The sequence below is a fragment of the Triturus cristatus genome, chromosome 3_2, assembly GCF_964204655.1.
Source record: "Triturus cristatus chromosome 3_2, aTriCri1.1, whole genome shotgun sequence".
NCBI lineage: Eukaryota > Metazoa > Chordata > Amphibia > Caudata > Salamandridae > Triturus > Triturus cristatus.
The window spans coordinates 917,554,932-917,572,867 of NC_140584.1; the positions used below are offsets into that span (position 1 = coordinate 917,554,932).

Consider the following 17,936-nt stretch of genomic DNA (forward strand, 5'->3'; position numbering starts at 1 on the left):
GTGGGCTGGCGCCAGGCCGTAAATTGTAGAAGTTTACAGTTTGGTGACAGGCCAGGTGAATACCCAGAGCCTTTGCCTCTTCTTGGCTTTGTAAGAGTCTGGGGCATCGCCCGACTGCTTTTCCAGCCATGGTCTGTTTTTACGTAAAAATTACAAAGTTGAGACCATATTGTGATAGCCTTTTAGCCTGCCCCAAGAGGCGATTTTCCTGGTCCCCTTTCTTGTGTTTGTCCAGTGCCTTCAACTTTAGTCTATCATGCTGAATTAAACTTTAGTTAGCTGCATAGATTGCAGCGTCAGGTTTTAATTATCTATCACTGATCTGCTGAGAGCTTAGCCAGGTGGCAGAAAAAATGCTCTTGTGATATCTTCCTGTAACCCTTGGACAGCTTGGCATAGAGTTATAAAACTCTTTGTCTTGATATGTTATGTAGAATCAAGATTGAAATAGTATTTGTAAGTGGCCCAAATGTGTTGCAGATAAGTTCTGATCTAAGAAGGAAGTGCGCAGGCAGAGTTTAATTTTTGAAACAACTGTCTACTGTTGATGGCCGTTCCTTTCTTCATTTGAGGATATGCTGTAAAACGGAATTATATACTGAAAATTTCAATTCCTGTTCTAATGAATATTAGATACAAAACGTTTCTGGCAAGTATTCACTTCCCAGTGTAAAAAGTCTTCTGTACACAAAACATAAACTATATTTTGGATACTTCTGTAGTGCTGAGACACCTAAAGGTCTTTTAGCTTTGAAAAGCTGCATGAATTCAAGCTGGGTGGTAGTACAAGTTGTTCATGTGAACGCTTTCTTAGATAGCCAGGCATTCAGGGCTCTTCTGAAAGTGATAGGTTCCGTTATCTCCCGTATGTGCTGCAAGAGGTTTTTCACTAAGTCTGGACCCCCGTCGAAGTTCATCGTCTGCTTAGAGTCTTACATGTGAACTGGGGAACAGTTAGGGGCATATCATCAAGCTGGTGATAAAAAATGATCGCCTAATTAGCAAGGTCACGCTAACGCGTGAAACCTTGCATAAGCGTCGGGATTCCTAACGCCCAGCTTTGCATCTCTAATGAGATGCAAAGTGGGCGTACCTGACCTGACATGACAGGAGAAATGTCGCTAAGCGACATTTCTCCTATCATCAAGGCCCACGCTATGAAGCATAGCGCAAGGAAAAGTAGCGATAACCCCTGTTATTGCTACTTTCCTTACGCCTGCTTCAGGACTGACTTAGCCATGGTATCCTATGTAAGGTGGATATCATGGCTAAGTTTGTGAGTCCCTATCAGCAAGCTAACGCCACACTTCGTGACATTTTCGCTGGGTTTCCAGCGATAATCTCACGTTAGGCAGTTAGCGTTAGGATTTTTATCGTTTTTGAGATAAGCGTTGCTAATAGCACGTTATCTCAGCGATAATAATCCACGCTAGCCGGCGATAATTATCCTAGCGCAAAGTGCGCTTAGCGATAATTATCGCCGGTTGTTGCTGATATGCCCCTTAGTTTGTTTGGGGAAACTAATCAAAGATGTTGCCGTACATTTGATCTGTGGTGCAACTGTTCAAAATTTAAAGGTAGCTTGAATGCTACAACGTTTGTTTCCACGCTTGCAACCTTAGCAGGTCCCTTCTCGCTAGTGATCAGTGTCACTCTTTTGGCTGTTTGACAGATGCTAATCTGGACCAACTATTCGGATTAAAAATCATCTGTATGATCTTGTGGAACCTGCAGTTTTTTGAAGAATTTTCCAACTCTCCCTGTGGTACAGCATTGGGTCAGGAACAGGCAGGCTGAATTTGATTGGTTGCTGATTTAAAATATGCAAATTTATAAAGCAGTGTCTCACCAGGATCTATTGAGTAGGCTTTAATGTAAATAAAGGCGTATGCATGTGCATCTGTGGAATATTATCTTGTGGAGTAAAAAATATGTTTATATTTATATGTTTTTATTTCCGTTGATGATGCCGAACCTTGTCTTACTGTAAGTAGGAAGGGTTTCCACCCTTTCTGTCTGTGTGAGCTATAAAGAATTTTGTTAAGACTATACTTTCAGGGATCATTTCTATAGTTTTTAACTGAGGAAATGTGTTTGAAAGTGTCTGGTCTTCGCTAACCGCGAGGAAGAATTGTAGTTTTCTCTTTTGGGCGTGAAGTGAGTGAACAGTGTTGCATTCATGTAGCTGCTGTTTGCTATTGATGATCGTTCTTGTTCCTTTCAGGAGGATTGGAGAAAGAGAACACAAACTGAGTGGTTAGCTTTTATTTTTGGGTGTAAGAAAGTCTATCAGTTTCTAATTTCTTGTTTAGTTTGTCATTTCTTTTTTGATTTCTTTGGTTACTTGTAACTTAAGTGTTGAGTATATGAATACTTATAAGAAGCTGTTGAGCTTTCTTGGACTTGTGGTTTTTGCAAGAGGTTCTCTTTGAAAGGCACCTCTCACCATCAGTTGATAATTTGGTATGTTATTTATAAAAAAAGCTTTGTTTTTCGAACATGGATAGTAAAGAGTACGTTTTAAATGGACTGTGCGTATGAGCTATTTGTAGAGCCTAGACTTCTGCAAGGCAACTACTACTACTCAAAAGATTTATCACTCTTTCGAATAGACTGTTTAAAGAAACCTGCTAATGCTAGTTAGGCCGTTTAGAGTAAGAGGAAGCGTAACACCCTGGCTTCTTACAACTTACAAGGCTGCGGTGGATCTTAGACTGCTAAGGATGAAAAACTACTCCTATGGTATTTGTTAAAGTTTTCACAGGAATTCGTGCCGTGCAAAGCAGAAGTAAGGGACTGCGTCTGTTTACTTTTCATTATAAAAGCTTGCGTGCTCAGCACAAAATCTTGCAGCTCCCAACAAGCCCCTGTGCAACCCTTAGTACATCAAGGGCTTGATGCATTCGAACTTTGGAATTTTGCAAGATCCATTGGGGGACAGAGGAGTTGCAACGATCGAATAATGGTCAGAACGAGCCACCTGCTCCAGCAAGTGCCATTTTTTTGGTTCTCCTGGTTCAAGTTAGAGTATTCTTACTTCATTGACTGGAATGTTGTGATATCATTATAGACTTTCTGCCTCGGGTATCACATTGTTTAAATGTTCTATCCCCTCGATATAGAAGCTCAGCTTTAACTTGAGTCTATAACTCAAACAGAGGGTATTTAATGACCATTGTAGCCCCCTGTAGCGTTGTCCTATGGTATTTTAGAACACTGGAAGATTGAGAGCCTCATGTAGAGAATCGGAATATCAGCTGGTTGTAAATAGTAAAATAAGCCCTGTGCCTTGAAAGTTCTATAGCTGTAATGGTTAGAACCCCAAATGCCACCATTTTGGATATCCACTATGCTGCGACACCTATGAAACGAGGTAGGTGGGCCGGCGCCAGGCCGTAAATTGTAGAAGTTTACAGTTTGGTGACAGGCCAGGTGAATACCCAGAGCCTTTGCCTCTTCTTGGCTTTGTAAGAGTCTGGGGCATCGCCCGACTGCTTTTCCAGCCATGGTCTGTTTTTACGTAAAAATTACAAAGTTGAGACCATATTGTGATAGCCTTTTAGCCTGCCCCAAGAGGCGATTTTCCTGGTCCCCTTTCTTGTGTTTGTCCAGTGCCTTCAACTTTAGTCTATCATGCTGAATTAAACTTTAGTTAGCTGCATAGATTGCAGCGTCAGGTTTTAATTATCTATCACTGATCTGCTGAGAGCTTAGCCAGGTGGCAGAAAAAATGCTCTTGTGATATCTTCCTGTAACCCTTGGACAGCTTGGCATAGAGTTATAAAACTCTTTGTCTTGATATGTTATGTAGAATCAAGATTGAAATAGTATTTGTAAGTGGCCCAAAGGTGTTGCAGATAAGTTCTGATCTAAAAAGGAAGGGCACAGGCAGAGTTTAATTTTTGAAACAACTGTCTACTGTTGATGGCCGTTCCTTTCTTCATTTGAGGATATGCTGTAAAACGGAATTATATACTGAAAAGTTCAATTCCTGTTCTAATAAATATTAGATACAAAACGTTTCTGGCAAGTATTCACTTCCCAGTGTAAAAAGTCTTCTGTACACAAAACATAAACTATATTTTGGATACTTCTGTAGTGCTGAGACACCTAAAGGTCTTTTAGCTTTGAAAAGCTGCATGAATTCAAGCTGGGTGGTAGTACAAGTTGTTCATGTGAACGCTTTCTTAGATAGCCAGGCATTCAGGGCTCTTCTGAAAGTGATAGGTTCCGTTATCTCCCGTATGTGCTGCAAGAGGTTTTTCACTAAGTCTGGACCCCCGTCGAAGTTCATCGTCCTCTTAGAGTCTTACATGTGAACTGGGGAACAGTTAGGGGCATATCATCAAGCTGGTGATAAAAAATGATCGCCTAATTAGCAAGGTCACGCTAACGCGTGAAACCTTGCATTAGCGTCGGGATTCCTAACGCCCAGCTTTGCATCTCTAATGAGATGCAAAGTGGGCGTACCTGACCTGACAGGAGAAATGTCGCTAAGCGACATTTCTCCTATCATCAAGGCCCACGCTATGAAGCATAGCGGAAGGAAAAGTAGCGATAACCCCTGTTATTGCTACTTTCCTTACGCCTGCTTCAGGACTGACTTAGCCATGGTATCCTATGTAAGGTGGATATCATGGCTAAGTTTGTGAGTCCCTATCAGCAAGCTAACGCCACACTTCGTGACATTTTTGCTGGGTTTCCAGCGATAATCTCACGTTAGGCAGTTAGCGTTAGGATTTTTATCGTTTTTGAGATAAGCGTTGCTAAAAGCACGTTATCTCAGCGATAATAATCCACGCTAGCCGGCGATAATTATCCTAGCGCAAAGTGCGCTTAGCGATAATTATCGCCGGTTGTTGCTGATATGCCCCTTAGTTTGTTTGGGGAAACTAATCAAAGATGTTGCCGTACATTTGATCTGTGGTGCAACTGTTCAAAATTTAAAGGTAGCTTGAATGCTACAACGTTTGTTTCCACGCTTGCAACCTTAGCAGGTCCCTTCTCGCTAGTGACCAGTGTCACTCTTTTGGCTGTTTGACAGATGCTAATCTGGACCAACTATTCGGATTAAAAATCATTTGTATGATCTTGTGGAACCTGCAGTTTTTTGAAGAATTTTCCAACTCTCCCTGTGGTACAGCATTGGGTCAGGAACAGGCAGGCTGAATTTGATTGGTTGCTGATTTAAAATATGCAAATTTATAAAGCAGTGTCTCACCAGGATCTATTGAGTAGGCTTTAATGTAAATAAAGGCGTATGCGTGTGCATCTGTGGAATATTATCTTGTGGAGTAAAAAATATGTTTATATTTATATGTTTTTATTTCCGTTGATGATGCCGAACCTTGTCTTACTGTAAGTAGGAAGGGTTTCCACCCTTTCTGTCTGTGTGAGCTATAAAGAATTTTGTTAAGACTATACTTTCAGGGATCATTTCTATAGTTTTTAACTGAGGAAATGTGTTTGAAAGTGTCTGGTCTTCGCTAACCACGAGGAAGAATTGTAGTTTTCTCTTTTGGGCGTGAAGTGAGTGAACAGTGTTGCATTCATGTAGCTGCTGTTTGCTATTGATGATCGTTCCTGTTCCTTTCAGGAGGATTGGAGAAAGAGAACACAAACTGAGTGGTTAGCTTTTATTTTTGGGTGTAAGAAAGTCTATCAGTTTCTAATTTCTTGTTTAGTTTGTAATTTCTTTTTTGATTTCTTTGGTTTCTTGTAACTTAACTGTTGAGTATATGAATACTTATTAGAAGCTGTTGAGCTTTCTTGGACTTGTGGTTTTTGCAAGAGGTTCTCTTTGAAAGGCACCTCTCACCATCAGTTGATAATTTGGTATGTTATTTATAAAAAAAGCTTTGTTTTTCGAACATGGATAGTAAAGAGTACATTTTAAATGGACTGTGCGTATGAGCTATTTGTAGAGCCTAGACTTCTGCAAGGCAACTACTGCTACTCAAAAGATTTATCACTCTTTCGAATAGACTGTTAAAAGAAACCTGCTAATGCTAGTTAGGCCGTTTAGAGTAAGAGGAAGCGTAACACCCTGGCTTCTTACAACTTACAAGGCTGCGGTGGATCTTAGACTGCTAAGGATGAAAAACTACTCCTTTGGTATTTGTTAAAGTTTTCACAGGAATTCGTGCGGTGCAAAGCAGAAGTAAGGGACTGCGTCTGTCTACTTTTCATTATAAAAGCTTGCGTGCTCAGCACAAAATCTTGCAGCTCCCAACAAGCCCCTGTGCAACCCTTAGTACATCAAGGGCTTGATGCATTCGAACTTTGGAATTTTGCAAGATCCTTTGGGGACAGAGGAGTTGCAGCGATCGAATATTGGTCAGAACGAGCCACCTGCTCCAGCAAGTGCCATTTTTTTGGTTCTCCTGGTTCAAGTTAGAGTATTCTTACTTCATTGACTGGAATGTTGTGATATCAGTATAGACTTTCTGCCTCGGGTATCACATTGATTAAATGTTCTATCCCCTCGATATAGAAGCTCAGCTTTAACTTGAGTCTATAACTCAAACAGAGGGTATTTAATGACCATTGTAGCCCCCTGTAACGTTGTCCTATGGTATTTTAGAACACTGGAAGATTGAGAGCCTCATGTAGAGAATCGGAATATCAGCTGGTTGTAAATAGTAAAATAAGCCCTGTGCCTTGAAAGTTCTATAGCTGTAATGGTTAGAACCCCAAATGCCACCATTTTGGATATCCACTATGCTGCGACACCTATGAAACGAGGTAGGTGGGCTGGCGCCAGGCCGTAAATTGTAGAAGTTTACAGTTTGGTGACAGGCCAGGTGAATACCCAGAGCCTTTGCCTCTTCTTGGCTTTGTAAGAGTCTGGGGCATCGCCCGACTGCTTTTCCAGCCATGGTCTGTTTTTACGTAAAAATTACAAAGTTGAGACCATATTGTGATAGCCTTTTAGCCTGCCCCAAGAGGCGATTTTCCTGGTCCCCTTTCTTGTGTTTGTCCAGTGCCTTCAACTTTAGTCTATCATGCTGAATTAAACTTTAGTTAGCTGCATAGATTGCAGCGTCAGGTTTTAATTATCTATCACTGATCTGCTGAGAGCTTAGCCAGGTGGCAGAAAAAATGCTCTTGTGATATCTTCCTGTAACCCTTGGACAGCTTGGCATAGAGTTATAAAACTCTTTGTCTTGATATGTTATGTAGAATCAAGATTGAAATAGTATTTGTAAGTGGCCCAAATGTGTTGCAGATAAGTTCTGATCTAAGAAGGAAGTGCGCAGGCAGAGTTTAATTTTTGAAACAACTGTCTACTGTTGATGGCCGTTCCTTTCTTCATTTGAGGATATGCTGTAAAACGGAATTATATACTGAAAATTTCAATTCCTGTTCTAATGAATATTAGATACAAAACGTTTCTGGCAAGTATTCACTTCCCAGTGTAAAAAGTCTTCTGTACACAAAACATAAACTATATTTTGGATACTTCTGTAGTGCTGAGACACCTAAAGGTCTTTTAGCTTTGAAAAGCTGCATGAATTCAAGCTGGGTGGTAGTACAAGTTGTTCATGTGAACGCTTTCTTAGATAGCCAGGCATTCAGGGCTCTTCTGAAAGTGATAGGTTCCGTTATCTCCCGTATGTGCTGCAAGAGGTTTTTCACTAAGTCTGGACCCCCGTCGAAGTTCATCGTCTGCTTAGAGTCTTACATGTGAACTGGGGAACAGTTAGGGGCATATCATCAAGCTGGTGATAAAAAATGATCGCCTAATTAGCAAGGTCACGCTAACGCGTGAAACCTTGCATAAGCGTCGGGATTCCTAACGCCCAGCTTTGCATCTCTAATGAGATGCAAAGTGGGCGTACCTGACCTGACATGACAGGAGAAATGTCGCTAAGCGACATTTCTCCTATCATCAAGGCCCACGCTATGAAGCATAGCGCAAGGAAAAGTAGCGATAACCCCTGTTATTGCTACTTTCCTTACGCCTGCTTCAGGACTGACTTAGCCATGGTATCCTATGTAAGGTGGATATCATGGCTAAGTTTGTGAGTCCCTATCAGCAAGCTAACGCCACACTTCGTGACATTTTCGCTGGGTTTCCAGCGATAATCTCACGTTAGGCAGTTAGCGTTAGGATTTTTATCGTTTTTGAGATAAGCGTTGCTAATAGCACGTTATCTCAGCGATAATTATCCACGCTAGCCGGCGATAATTATCCTAGCGCAAAGTGCGCTTAGCGATAATTATCGCCGGTTGTTGCTGATATGCCCCTTAGTTTGTTTGGGGAAACTAATCAAAGATGTTGCCGTACATTTGATCTGTGGTGCAACTGTTCAAAATTTAAAGGTAGCTTGAATGCTACAACGTTTGTTTCCACGCTTGCAACCTTAGCAGGTCCCTTCTCGCTAGTGATCAGTGTCACTCTTTTGGCTGTTTGACAGATGCTAATCTGGACCAACTATTCGGATTAAAAATCATCTGTATGATCTTGTGGAACCTGCAGTTTTTTGAAGAATTTTCCAACTCTCCCTGTGGTACAGCATTGGGTCAGGAACAGGCAGGCTGAATTTGATTGGTTGCTGATTTAAAATATGCAAATTTATAAAGCAGTGTCTCACCAGGATCTATTGAGTAGGCTTTAATGTAAATAAAGGCGTATGCATGTGCATCTGTGGAATATTATCTTGTGGAGTAAAAAATATGTTTATATTTATATGTTTTTATTTCCGTTGATGATGCCGAACCTTGTCTTACTGTAAGTAGGAAGGGTTTCCACCCTTTCTGTCTGTGTGAGCTATAAAGAATTTTGTTAAGACTATACTTTCAGGGATCATTTCTATAGTTTTTAACTGAGGAAATGTGTTTGAAAGTGTCTGGTCTTCGCTAATCACGAGGAAGAATTGTAGTTTTCTCTTTTGGGCGTGAAGTGAGTGAACAGTGTTGCATTCATGTAGCTGCTGTTTGCTATTGATGATCGTTCCTGTTCCTTTCAGGAGGATTGGAGAAAGAGAACACAAACTGAGTGGTTAGCTTTTATTTTTGGGTGTAAGAAAGTCTATCAGTTTCTAATTTCTTGTTTAGTTTGTCATTTCTTTTTTGATTTCTTTGGTTACTTGTAACTTAAGTGTTGAGTATATGAATACTTATAAGAAGCTGTTGAGCTTTCTTGGACTTGTGGTTTTTGCAAGAGGTTCTCTTTGAAAGGCACCTCTCGCCATCAGTTGATAATTTGGTATGTTATTTATAAAAAAAGCTTTGTTTTTCGAACATGGATAGTAAAGAGTACGTTTTAAATGGACTGTGCGTATGAGCTATTTGTAGAGCCTAGACTTCTGCAAGGCAACTACTACTACTCAAAAGATTTATCACTCTTTCGAATAGACTGTTTAAAGAAACCTGCTAATGCTAGTTAGGCCGTTTAGAGTAAGAGGAAGCGTAACACCCTGGCTTCTTACAACTTACAAGGCTGCGGTGGATCTTAGACTGCTAAGGATGAAAAACTACTCCTATGGTATTTGTTAAAGTTTTCACAGGAATTCGTGCCGTGCAAAGCAGAAGTAAGGGACTGCGTCTGTTTACTTTTCATTATAAAAGCTTGCGTGCTCAGCACAAAATCTTGCAGCTCCCAACAAGCCCCTGTGCAACCCTTAGTACATCAAGGGCTTGATGCATTCGAACTTTGGAATTTTGCAAGATCCATTGGGGGACAGAGGAGTTGCAACGATCGAATAATGGTCAGAACGAGCCACCTGCTCCAGCAAGTGCCATTTTTTTGGTTCTCCTGGTTCAAGTTAGAGTATTCTTACTTCATTGACTGGAATGTTGTGATATCATTATAGACTTTCTGCCTCGGGTATCACATTGTTTAAATGTTCTATCCCCTCGATATAGAAGCTCAGCTTTAACTTGAGTCTATAACTCAAACAGAGGGTATTTAATGACCATTGTAGCCCCCTGTAGCGTTGTCCTATGGTATTTTAGAACACTGGAAGATTGAGAGCCTCATGTAGAGAATCGGAATATCAGCTGGTTGTAAATAGTAAAATAAGCCCTGTGCCTTGAAAGTTCTATAGCTGTAATGGTTAGAACCCCAAATGCCACCATTTTGGATATCCACTATGCTGCGACACCTATGAAACGAGGTAGGTGGGCCGGCGCCAGGCCGTAAATTGTAGAAGTTTACAGTTTGGTGACAGGCCAGGTGAATACCCAGAGCCTTTGCCTCTTCTTGGCTTTGTAAGAGTCTGGGGCATCGCCCGACTGCTTTTCCAGCCATGGTCTGTTTTTACGTAAAAATTACAAAGTTGAGACCATATTGTGATAGCCTTTTAGCCTGCCCCAAGAGGCGATTTTCCTGGTCCCCTTTCTTGTGTTTGTCCAGTGCCTTCAACTTTAGTCTATCATGCTGAATTAAACTTTAGTTAGCTGCATAGATTGCAGCGTCAGGTTTTAATTATCTATCACTGATCTGCTGAGAGCTTAGCCAGGTGGCAGAAAAAATGCTCTTGTGATATCTTCCTGTAACCCTTGGACAGCTTGGCATAGAGTTATAAAACTCTTTGTCTTGATATGTTATGTAGAATCAAGATTGAAATAGTATTTGTAAGTGGCCCAAAGGTGTTGCAGATAAGTTCTGATCTAAAAAGGAAGGGCACAGGCAGAGTTTAATTTTTGAAACAACTGTCTACTGTTGATGGCCGTTCCTTTCTTCATTTGAGGATATGCTGTAAAACGGAATTATATACTGAAAAGTTCAATTCCTGTTCTAATAAATATTAGATACAAAACGTTTCTGGCAAGTATTCACTTCCCAGTGTAAAAAGTCTTCTGTACACAAAACATAAACTATATTTTGGATACTTCTGTAGTGCTGAGACACCTAAAGGTCTTTTAGCTTTGAAAAGCTGCATGAATTCAAGCTGGGTGGTAGTACAAGTTGTTCATGTGAACGCTTTCTTAGATAGCCAGGCATTCAGGGCTCTTCTGAAAGTGATAGGTTCCGTTATCTCCCGTATGTGCTGCAAGAGGTTTTTCACTAAGTCTGGACCCCCGTCGAAGTTCATCGTCCTCTTAGAGTCTTACATGTGAACTGGGGAACAGTTAGGGGCATATCATCAAGCTGGTGATAAAAAATGATCGCCTAATTAGCAAGGTCACGCTAACGCGTGAAACCTTGCATTAGCGTCGGGATTCCTAACGCCCAGCTTTGCATCTCTAATGAGATGCAAAGTGGGCGTACCTGACCTGACAGGAGAAATGTCGCTAAGCGACATTTCTCCTATCATCAAGGCCCACGCTATGAAGCATAGCGGAAGGAAAAGTAGCGATAACCCCTGTTATTGCTACTTTCCTTACGCCTGCTTCAGGACTGACTTAGCCATGGTATCCTATGTAAGGTGGATATCATGGCTAAGTTTGTGAGTCCCTATCAGCAAGCTAACGCCACACTTCGTGACATTTTTGCTGGGTTTCCAGCGATAATCTCACGTTAGGCAGTTAGCGTTAGGATTTTTATCGTTTTTGAGATAAGCGTTGCTAAAAGCACGTTATCTCAGCGATAATAATCCACGCTAGCCGGCGATAATTATCCTAGCGCAAAGTGCGCTTAGCGATAATTATCGCCGGTTGTTGCTGATATGCCCCTTAGTTTGTTTGGGGAAACTAATCAAAGATGTTGCCGTACATTTGATCTGTGGTGCAACTGTTCAAAATTTAAAGGTAGCTTGAATGCTACAACGTTTGTTTCCACGCTTGCAACCTTAGCAGGTCCCTTCTCGCTAGTGATCAGTGTCACTCTTTTGGCTGTTTGACAGATGCTAATCTGGACCAACTATTCGGATTAAAAATCATCTGTATGATCTTGTGGAACCTGCAGTTTTTTGAAGAATTTTCCAACTCTCCCTGTGGTACAGCATTGGGTCAGGAACAGGCAGGCTGAATTTGATTGGTTGCTGATTTAAAATATGCAAATTTATAAAGCAGTGTCTCACCAGGATCTATTGAGTAGGCTTTAATGTAAATAAAGGCGTATGCGTGTGCATCTGTGGAATATTATCTTGTGGAGTAAAAAATATGTTTATATTTATATGTTTTTATTTCCGTTGATGATGCCGAACCTTGTCTTACTGTAAGTAGGAAGGGTTTCCACCCTTTCTGTCTGTGTGAGCTATAAAGAATTTTGTTAAGACTATACTTTCAGGGATCATTTCTATAGTTTTTAACTGAGGAAATGTGTTTGAAAGTGTCTGGTCTTCGCTAACCACGAGGAAGAATTGTAGTTTTCTCTTTTGGGCGTGAAGTGAGTGAACAGTGTTGCATTCATGTAGCTGCTGTTTGCTATTGATGATCGTTCCTGTTCCTTTCAGGAGGATTGGAGAAAGAGAACACAAACTGAGTGGTTATCTTTTATTTTTGGGTGTAAGAAAGTCTATCAGTTTCTAATTTCTTGTTTAGTTTGTAATTTCTTTTTTGATTTCTTTGGTTTCTTGTAACTTAACTGTTGAGTATATGAATACTTATTAGAAGCTGTTGAGCTTTCTTGGACTTGTGGTTTTTGCAAGAGGTTCTCTTTGAAAGGCACCTCTCACCATCAGTTGATAATTTGGTATGTTATTTATAAAAAAAGCTTTGTTTTTCGAACATGGATAGTAAAGAGTACATTTTAAATGGACTGTGCGTATGAGCTATTTGTAGAGCCTAGACTTCTGCAAGGCAACTACTGCTACTCAAAAGATTTATCACTCTTTCGAATAGACTGTTAAAAGAAACCTGCTAATGCTAGTTAGGCCGTTTAGAGTAAGAGGAAGCGTAACACCCTGGCTTCTTACAACTTACAAGGCTGCGGTGGATCTTAGACTGCTAAGGATGAAAAACTACTCCTTTGGTATTTGTTAAAGTTTTCACAGGAATTCGTGCGGTGCAAAGCAGAAGTAAGGGACTGCGTCTGTCTACTTTTCATTATAAAAGCTTGCGTGCTCAGCACAAAATCTTGCAGCTCCCAACAAGCCCCTGTGCAACCCTTAGTACATCAAGGGCTTGATGCATTCGAACTTTGGAATTTTGCAAGATCCTTTGGGGACAGAGGAGTTGCAGCGATCGAATATTGGTCAGAACGAGCCACCTGCTCCAGCAAGTGCCATTTTTTTGGTTCTCCTGGTTCAAGTTAGAGTATTCTTACTTCATTGACTGGAATGTTGTGATATCAGTATAGACTTTCTGCCTCGGGTATCACATTGATTAAATGTTCTATCCCCTCGATATAGAAGCTCAGCTTTAACTTGAGTCTATAACTCAAACAGAGGGTATTTAATGACCATTGTAGCCCCCTGTAGCGTTGTCCTATGGTATTTTAGAACACTGGAAGATTGAGAGCCTCATGTAGAGAATCGGAATATCAGCTGGTTGTAAATAGTAAAATAAGCCCTGTGCCTTGAAAGTTCTATAGCTGTAATGGTTAGAACCCCAAATGCCACCATTTTGGATATCCACTATGCTGCGACACCTATGAAACGAGGTAGGTGGGCTGGCGCCAGGCCGTAAATTGTAGAAGTTTACAGTTTGGTGACAGGCCAGGTGAATACCCAGAGCCTTTGCCTCTTCTTGGCTTTGTAAGAGTCTGGGGCATCGCCCGACTGCTTTTCCAGCCATGGTCTGTTTTTACGTAAAAATTACAAAGTTGAGACCATATTGTGATAGCCTTTTAGCCTGCCCCAAGAGGCGATTTTCCTGGTCCCCTTTCTTGTGTTTGTCCAGTGCCTTCAACTTTAGTCTATCATGCTGAATTAAACTTTAGTTAGCTGCATAGATTGCAGCGTCAGGTTTTAATTATCTATCACTGATCTGCTGAGAGCTTAGCCAGGTGGCAGAAAAAATGCTCTTGTGATATCTTCCTGTAACCCTTGGACAGCTTGGCATAGAGTTATAAAACTCTTTGTCTTGATATGTTATGTAGAATCAAGATTGAAATAGTATTTGTAAGTGGCCCAAATGTGTTGCAGATAAGTTCTGATCTAAGAAGGAAGTGCGCAGGCAGAGTTTAATTTTTGAAACAACTGTCTACTGTTGATGGCCGTTCCTTTCTTCATTTGAGGATATGCTGTAAAACGGAATTATATACTGAAAATTTCAATTCCTGTTCTAATGAATATTAGATACAAAACGTTTCTGGCAAGTATTCACTTCCCAGTGTAAAAAGTCTTCTGTACACAAAACATAAACTATATTTTGGATACTTCTGTAGTGCTGAGACACCTAAAGGTCTTTTAGCTTTGAAAAGCTGCATGAATTCAAGCTGGGTGGTAGTACAAGTTGTTCATGTGAATGCTTTCTTAGATAGCCAGGCATTCAGGGCTCTTCTGAAAGTGATAGGTTCCGTTATCTCCCGTATGTGCTGCAAGAGGTTTTTCACTAAGTCTGGACCCCCGTCGAAGTTCATCGTCTGCTTAGAGTCTTACATGTGAACTGGGGAACAGTTAGGGGCATATCATCAAGCTGGTGATAAAAAATGATCGCCTAATTAGCAAGGTCACGCTAACGCGTGAAACCTTGCATAAGCGTCGGGATTCCTAACGCCCAGCTTTGCATCTCTAATGAGATGCAAAGTGGGCGTACCTGACCTGACATGACAGGAGAAATGTCGCTAAGCGACATTTCTCCTATCATCAAGGCCCACGCTATGAAGCATAGCGCAAGGAAAAGTAGCGATAACCCCTGTTATTGCTACTTTCCTTACGCCTGCTTCAGGACTGACTTAGCCATGGTATCCTATGTAAGGTGGATATCATGGCTAAGTTTGTGAGTCCCTATCAGCAAGCTAACGCCACACTTCGTGACATTTTCGCTGGGTTTCCAGCGATAATCTCACGTTAGGCAGTTAGCGTTAGGATTTTTATCGTTTTTGAGATAAGCGTTGCTAATAGCACGTTATCTCAGCGATAATAATCCACGCTAGCCGGCGATAATTATCCTAGCGCAAAGTGCGCTTAGCGATAATTATCGCCGGTTGTTGCTGATATGCCCCTTAGTTTGTTTGGGGAAACTAATCAAAGATGTTGCCGTACATTTGATCTGTGGTGCAACTGTTCAAAATTTAAAGGTAGCTTGAATGCTACAACGTTTGTTTCCACGCTTGCAACCTTAGCAGGTCCCTTCTCGCTAGTGATCAGTGTCACTCTTTTGGCTGTTTGACAGATGCTAATCTGGACCAACTATTCGGATTAAAAATCATCTGTATGATCTTGTGGAACCTGCAGTTTTTTGAAGAATTTTCCAACTCTCCCTGTGGTACAGCATTGGGTCAGGAACAGGCAGGCTGAATTTGATTGGTTGCTGATTTAAAATATGCAAATTTATAAAGCAGTGTCTCACCAGGATCTATTGAGTAGGCTTTAATGTAAATAAAGGCGTATGCATGTGCATCTGTGGAATATTATCTTGTGGAGTAAAAAATATGTTTATATTTATATGTTTTTATTTCCGTTGATGATGCCGAACCTTGTCTTACTGTAAGTAGGAAGGGTTTCCACCCTTTCTGTCTGTGTGAGCTATAAAGAATTTTGTTAAGACTATACTTTCAGGGATCATTTCTATAGTTTTTAACTGAGGAAATGTGTTTGAAAGTGTCTGGTCTTTGCTAACCACGAGGAAGAATTGTAGTTTTCTATTTTGGGCGTGAAGTGAGTGAACAGTGTTGCATTCATGTAGCTGCTGTTTGCTATTGATGATTGTTCCTATTCCTTTCAGGAGGATTGGAGAAAGAGAACACAAACTGAGTGGTTAGCTTTTATTTTTGGGTGTAAGAAAGTCTATCAGTTTCTAATTTCTTGTTTAGTTTGTCATTTCTTTTTTGATTTCTTTGGTTACTTGTAACTTAAGTGTTGAGTATATGAATACTTATAAGAAGCTGTTGAGCTTTCTTGGACTTGTGGTTTTTGCAAGAGGTTCTCTTTGAAAGGCACCTCTCGCCATCAGTTGATAATTTGGTATGTTATTTATAAAAAAAGCTTTGTTTTTCGAACATGGATAGTAAAGAGTACGTTTTAAATGGACTGTGCGTATGAGCTATTTGTAGAGCCTAGACTTCTGCAAGGCAACTACTACTACTCAAAAGATTTATCACTCTTTCGAATAGACTGTTTAAAGAAACCTGCTAATGCTAGTTAGGCCGTTTAGAGTAAGAGGAAGCGTAACACCCTGGCTTCTTACAACTTACAAGGCTGCGGTGGATCTTAGACTGCTAAGGATGAAAAACTACTCCTATGGTATTTGTTAAAGTTTTCACAGGAATTCGTGCCGTGCAAAGCAGAAGTAAGGGACTGCGTCTGTTTACTTTTCATTATAAAAGCTTGCGTGCTCAGCACAAAATCTTGCAGCTCCCAACAAGCCCCTGTGCAACCCTTAGTACATCAAGGGCTTGATGCATTCGAACTTTGGAATTTTGCAAGATCCATTGGGGGACAGAGGAGTTGCAACGATCGAATAATGGTCAGAACGAGCCACCTGCTCCAGCAAGTGCCATTTTTTTGGTTCTCCTGGTTCAAGTTAGAGTATTCTTACTTCATTGACTGGAATGTTGTGATATCATTATAGACTTTCTGCCTCGGGTATCACATTGTTTAAATGTTCTATCCCCTCGATATAGAAGCTCAGCTTTAACTTGAGTCTATAACTCAAACAGAGGGTATTTAATGACCATTGTAGCCCCCTGTAGCGTTGTCCTATGGTATTTTAGAACACTGGAAGATTGAGAGCCTCATGTAGAGAATCGGAATATCAGCTGGTTGTAAATAGTAAAATAAGCCCTGTGCCTTGAAAGTTCTATAGCTGTAATGGTTAGAACCCCAAATGCCACCATTTTGGATATCCACTATGCTGCGACACCTATGAAACGAGGTAGGTGGGCCGGCGCCAGGCCGTAAATTGTAGAAGTTTACAGTTTGGTGACAGGCCAGGTGAATACCCAGAGCCTTTGCCTCTTCTTGGCTTTGTAAGAGTCTGGGGCATCGCCCGACTGCTTTTCCAGCCATGGTCTGTTTTTACGTAAAAATTACAAAGTTGAGACCATATTGTGATAGCCTTTTAGCCTGCCCCAAGAGGCGATTTTCCTGGTCCCCTTTCTTGTGTTTGTCCAGTGCCATCAACTTTAGTCTATCATGCTGAATTAAACTTTAGTTAGCTGCATAGATTGCAGCGTCAGGTTTTAATTATCTATCACTGATCTGCTGAGAGCTTAGCCAGGTGGCAGAAAAAATGCTCTTGTGATATCTTCCTGTAACCCTTGGACAGCTTGGCATAGAGTTATAAAACTCTTTGTCTTGATATGTTATGTAGAATCAAGATTGAAATAGTATTTGTAAGTGGCCCAAAGGTGTTGCAGATAAGTTCTGATCTAAAAAGGAAGGGCACAGGCAGAGTTTAATTTTTGAAACAACTGTCTACTGTTGATGGCCGTTCCTTTCTTCATTTGAGGATATGCTGTAAAACGGAATTATATACTGAAAAGTTCAATTCCTGTTCTAATAAATATTAGATACAAAACGTTTCTGGCAAGTATTCACTTCCCAGTGTAAAAAGTCTTCTGTACACAAAACATAAACTATATTTTGGATACTTCTGTAGTGCTGAGACACCTAAAGGTCTTTTAGCTTTGAAAAGCTGCATGAATTCAAGCTGGGTGGTAGTACAAGTTGTTCATGTGAACGCTTTCTTAGATAGCCAGGCATTCAGGGCTCTTCTGAAAGTGATAGGTTCCGTTATCTCCCGTATGTGCTGCAAGAGGTTTTTCACTAAGTCTGGACCCCCGTCGAAGTTCATCGTCCTCTTAGAGTCTTACATGTGAACTGGGGAACAGTTAGGGGCATATCATCAAGCTGGTGATAAAAAATGATCGCCTAATTAGCAAGGTCACGCTAACGCGTGAAACCTTGCATTAGCGTCGGGATTCCTAACGCCCAGCTTTG

The 17,936-nt window shown here is 40.9% G+C and overlaps 5 non-coding genes across 5 annotated transcripts; all 5 read left to right on the forward strand.

Annotated features, from left to right (window-relative positions):
- Positions 1 to 2,042: 2,042 nt before the first annotated feature.
- Positions 2,043 to 2,258, forward strand: LOC146858461 (small nucleolar RNA U3). The gene has a single exon (XR_014980639.1). It is a non-coding gene; the product is annotated as a small nucleolar RNA U3 (small nucleolar RNA).
- A 3,156-nt stretch (positions 2,259 to 5,414) lies between these two features.
- Positions 5,415 to 5,630, forward strand: LOC146858462 (small nucleolar RNA U3). Its single transcript, XR_014980541.1, has one exon. It is a non-coding gene; the product is annotated as a small nucleolar RNA U3 (small nucleolar RNA).
- A 3,160-nt stretch (positions 5,631 to 8,790) lies between these two features.
- LOC146858463 (small nucleolar RNA U3) lies at positions 8,791 to 9,006 on the forward strand. The gene has a single exon (XR_014980206.1). It is a non-coding gene; the product is annotated as a small nucleolar RNA U3 (small nucleolar RNA).
- Positions 9,007 to 12,162: 3,156 nt separating this feature from the next.
- Positions 12,163 to 12,378, forward strand: LOC146858464 (small nucleolar RNA U3). The gene has a single exon (XR_014980543.1). It is a non-coding gene; the product is annotated as a small nucleolar RNA U3 (small nucleolar RNA).
- Positions 12,379 to 15,538: 3,160 nt separating this feature from the next.
- LOC146858465 (small nucleolar RNA U3) lies at positions 15,539 to 15,754 on the forward strand. The gene has a single exon (XR_014980243.1). It is a non-coding gene; the product is annotated as a small nucleolar RNA U3 (small nucleolar RNA).
- Positions 15,755 to 17,936: the final 2,182 nt, after the last annotated feature.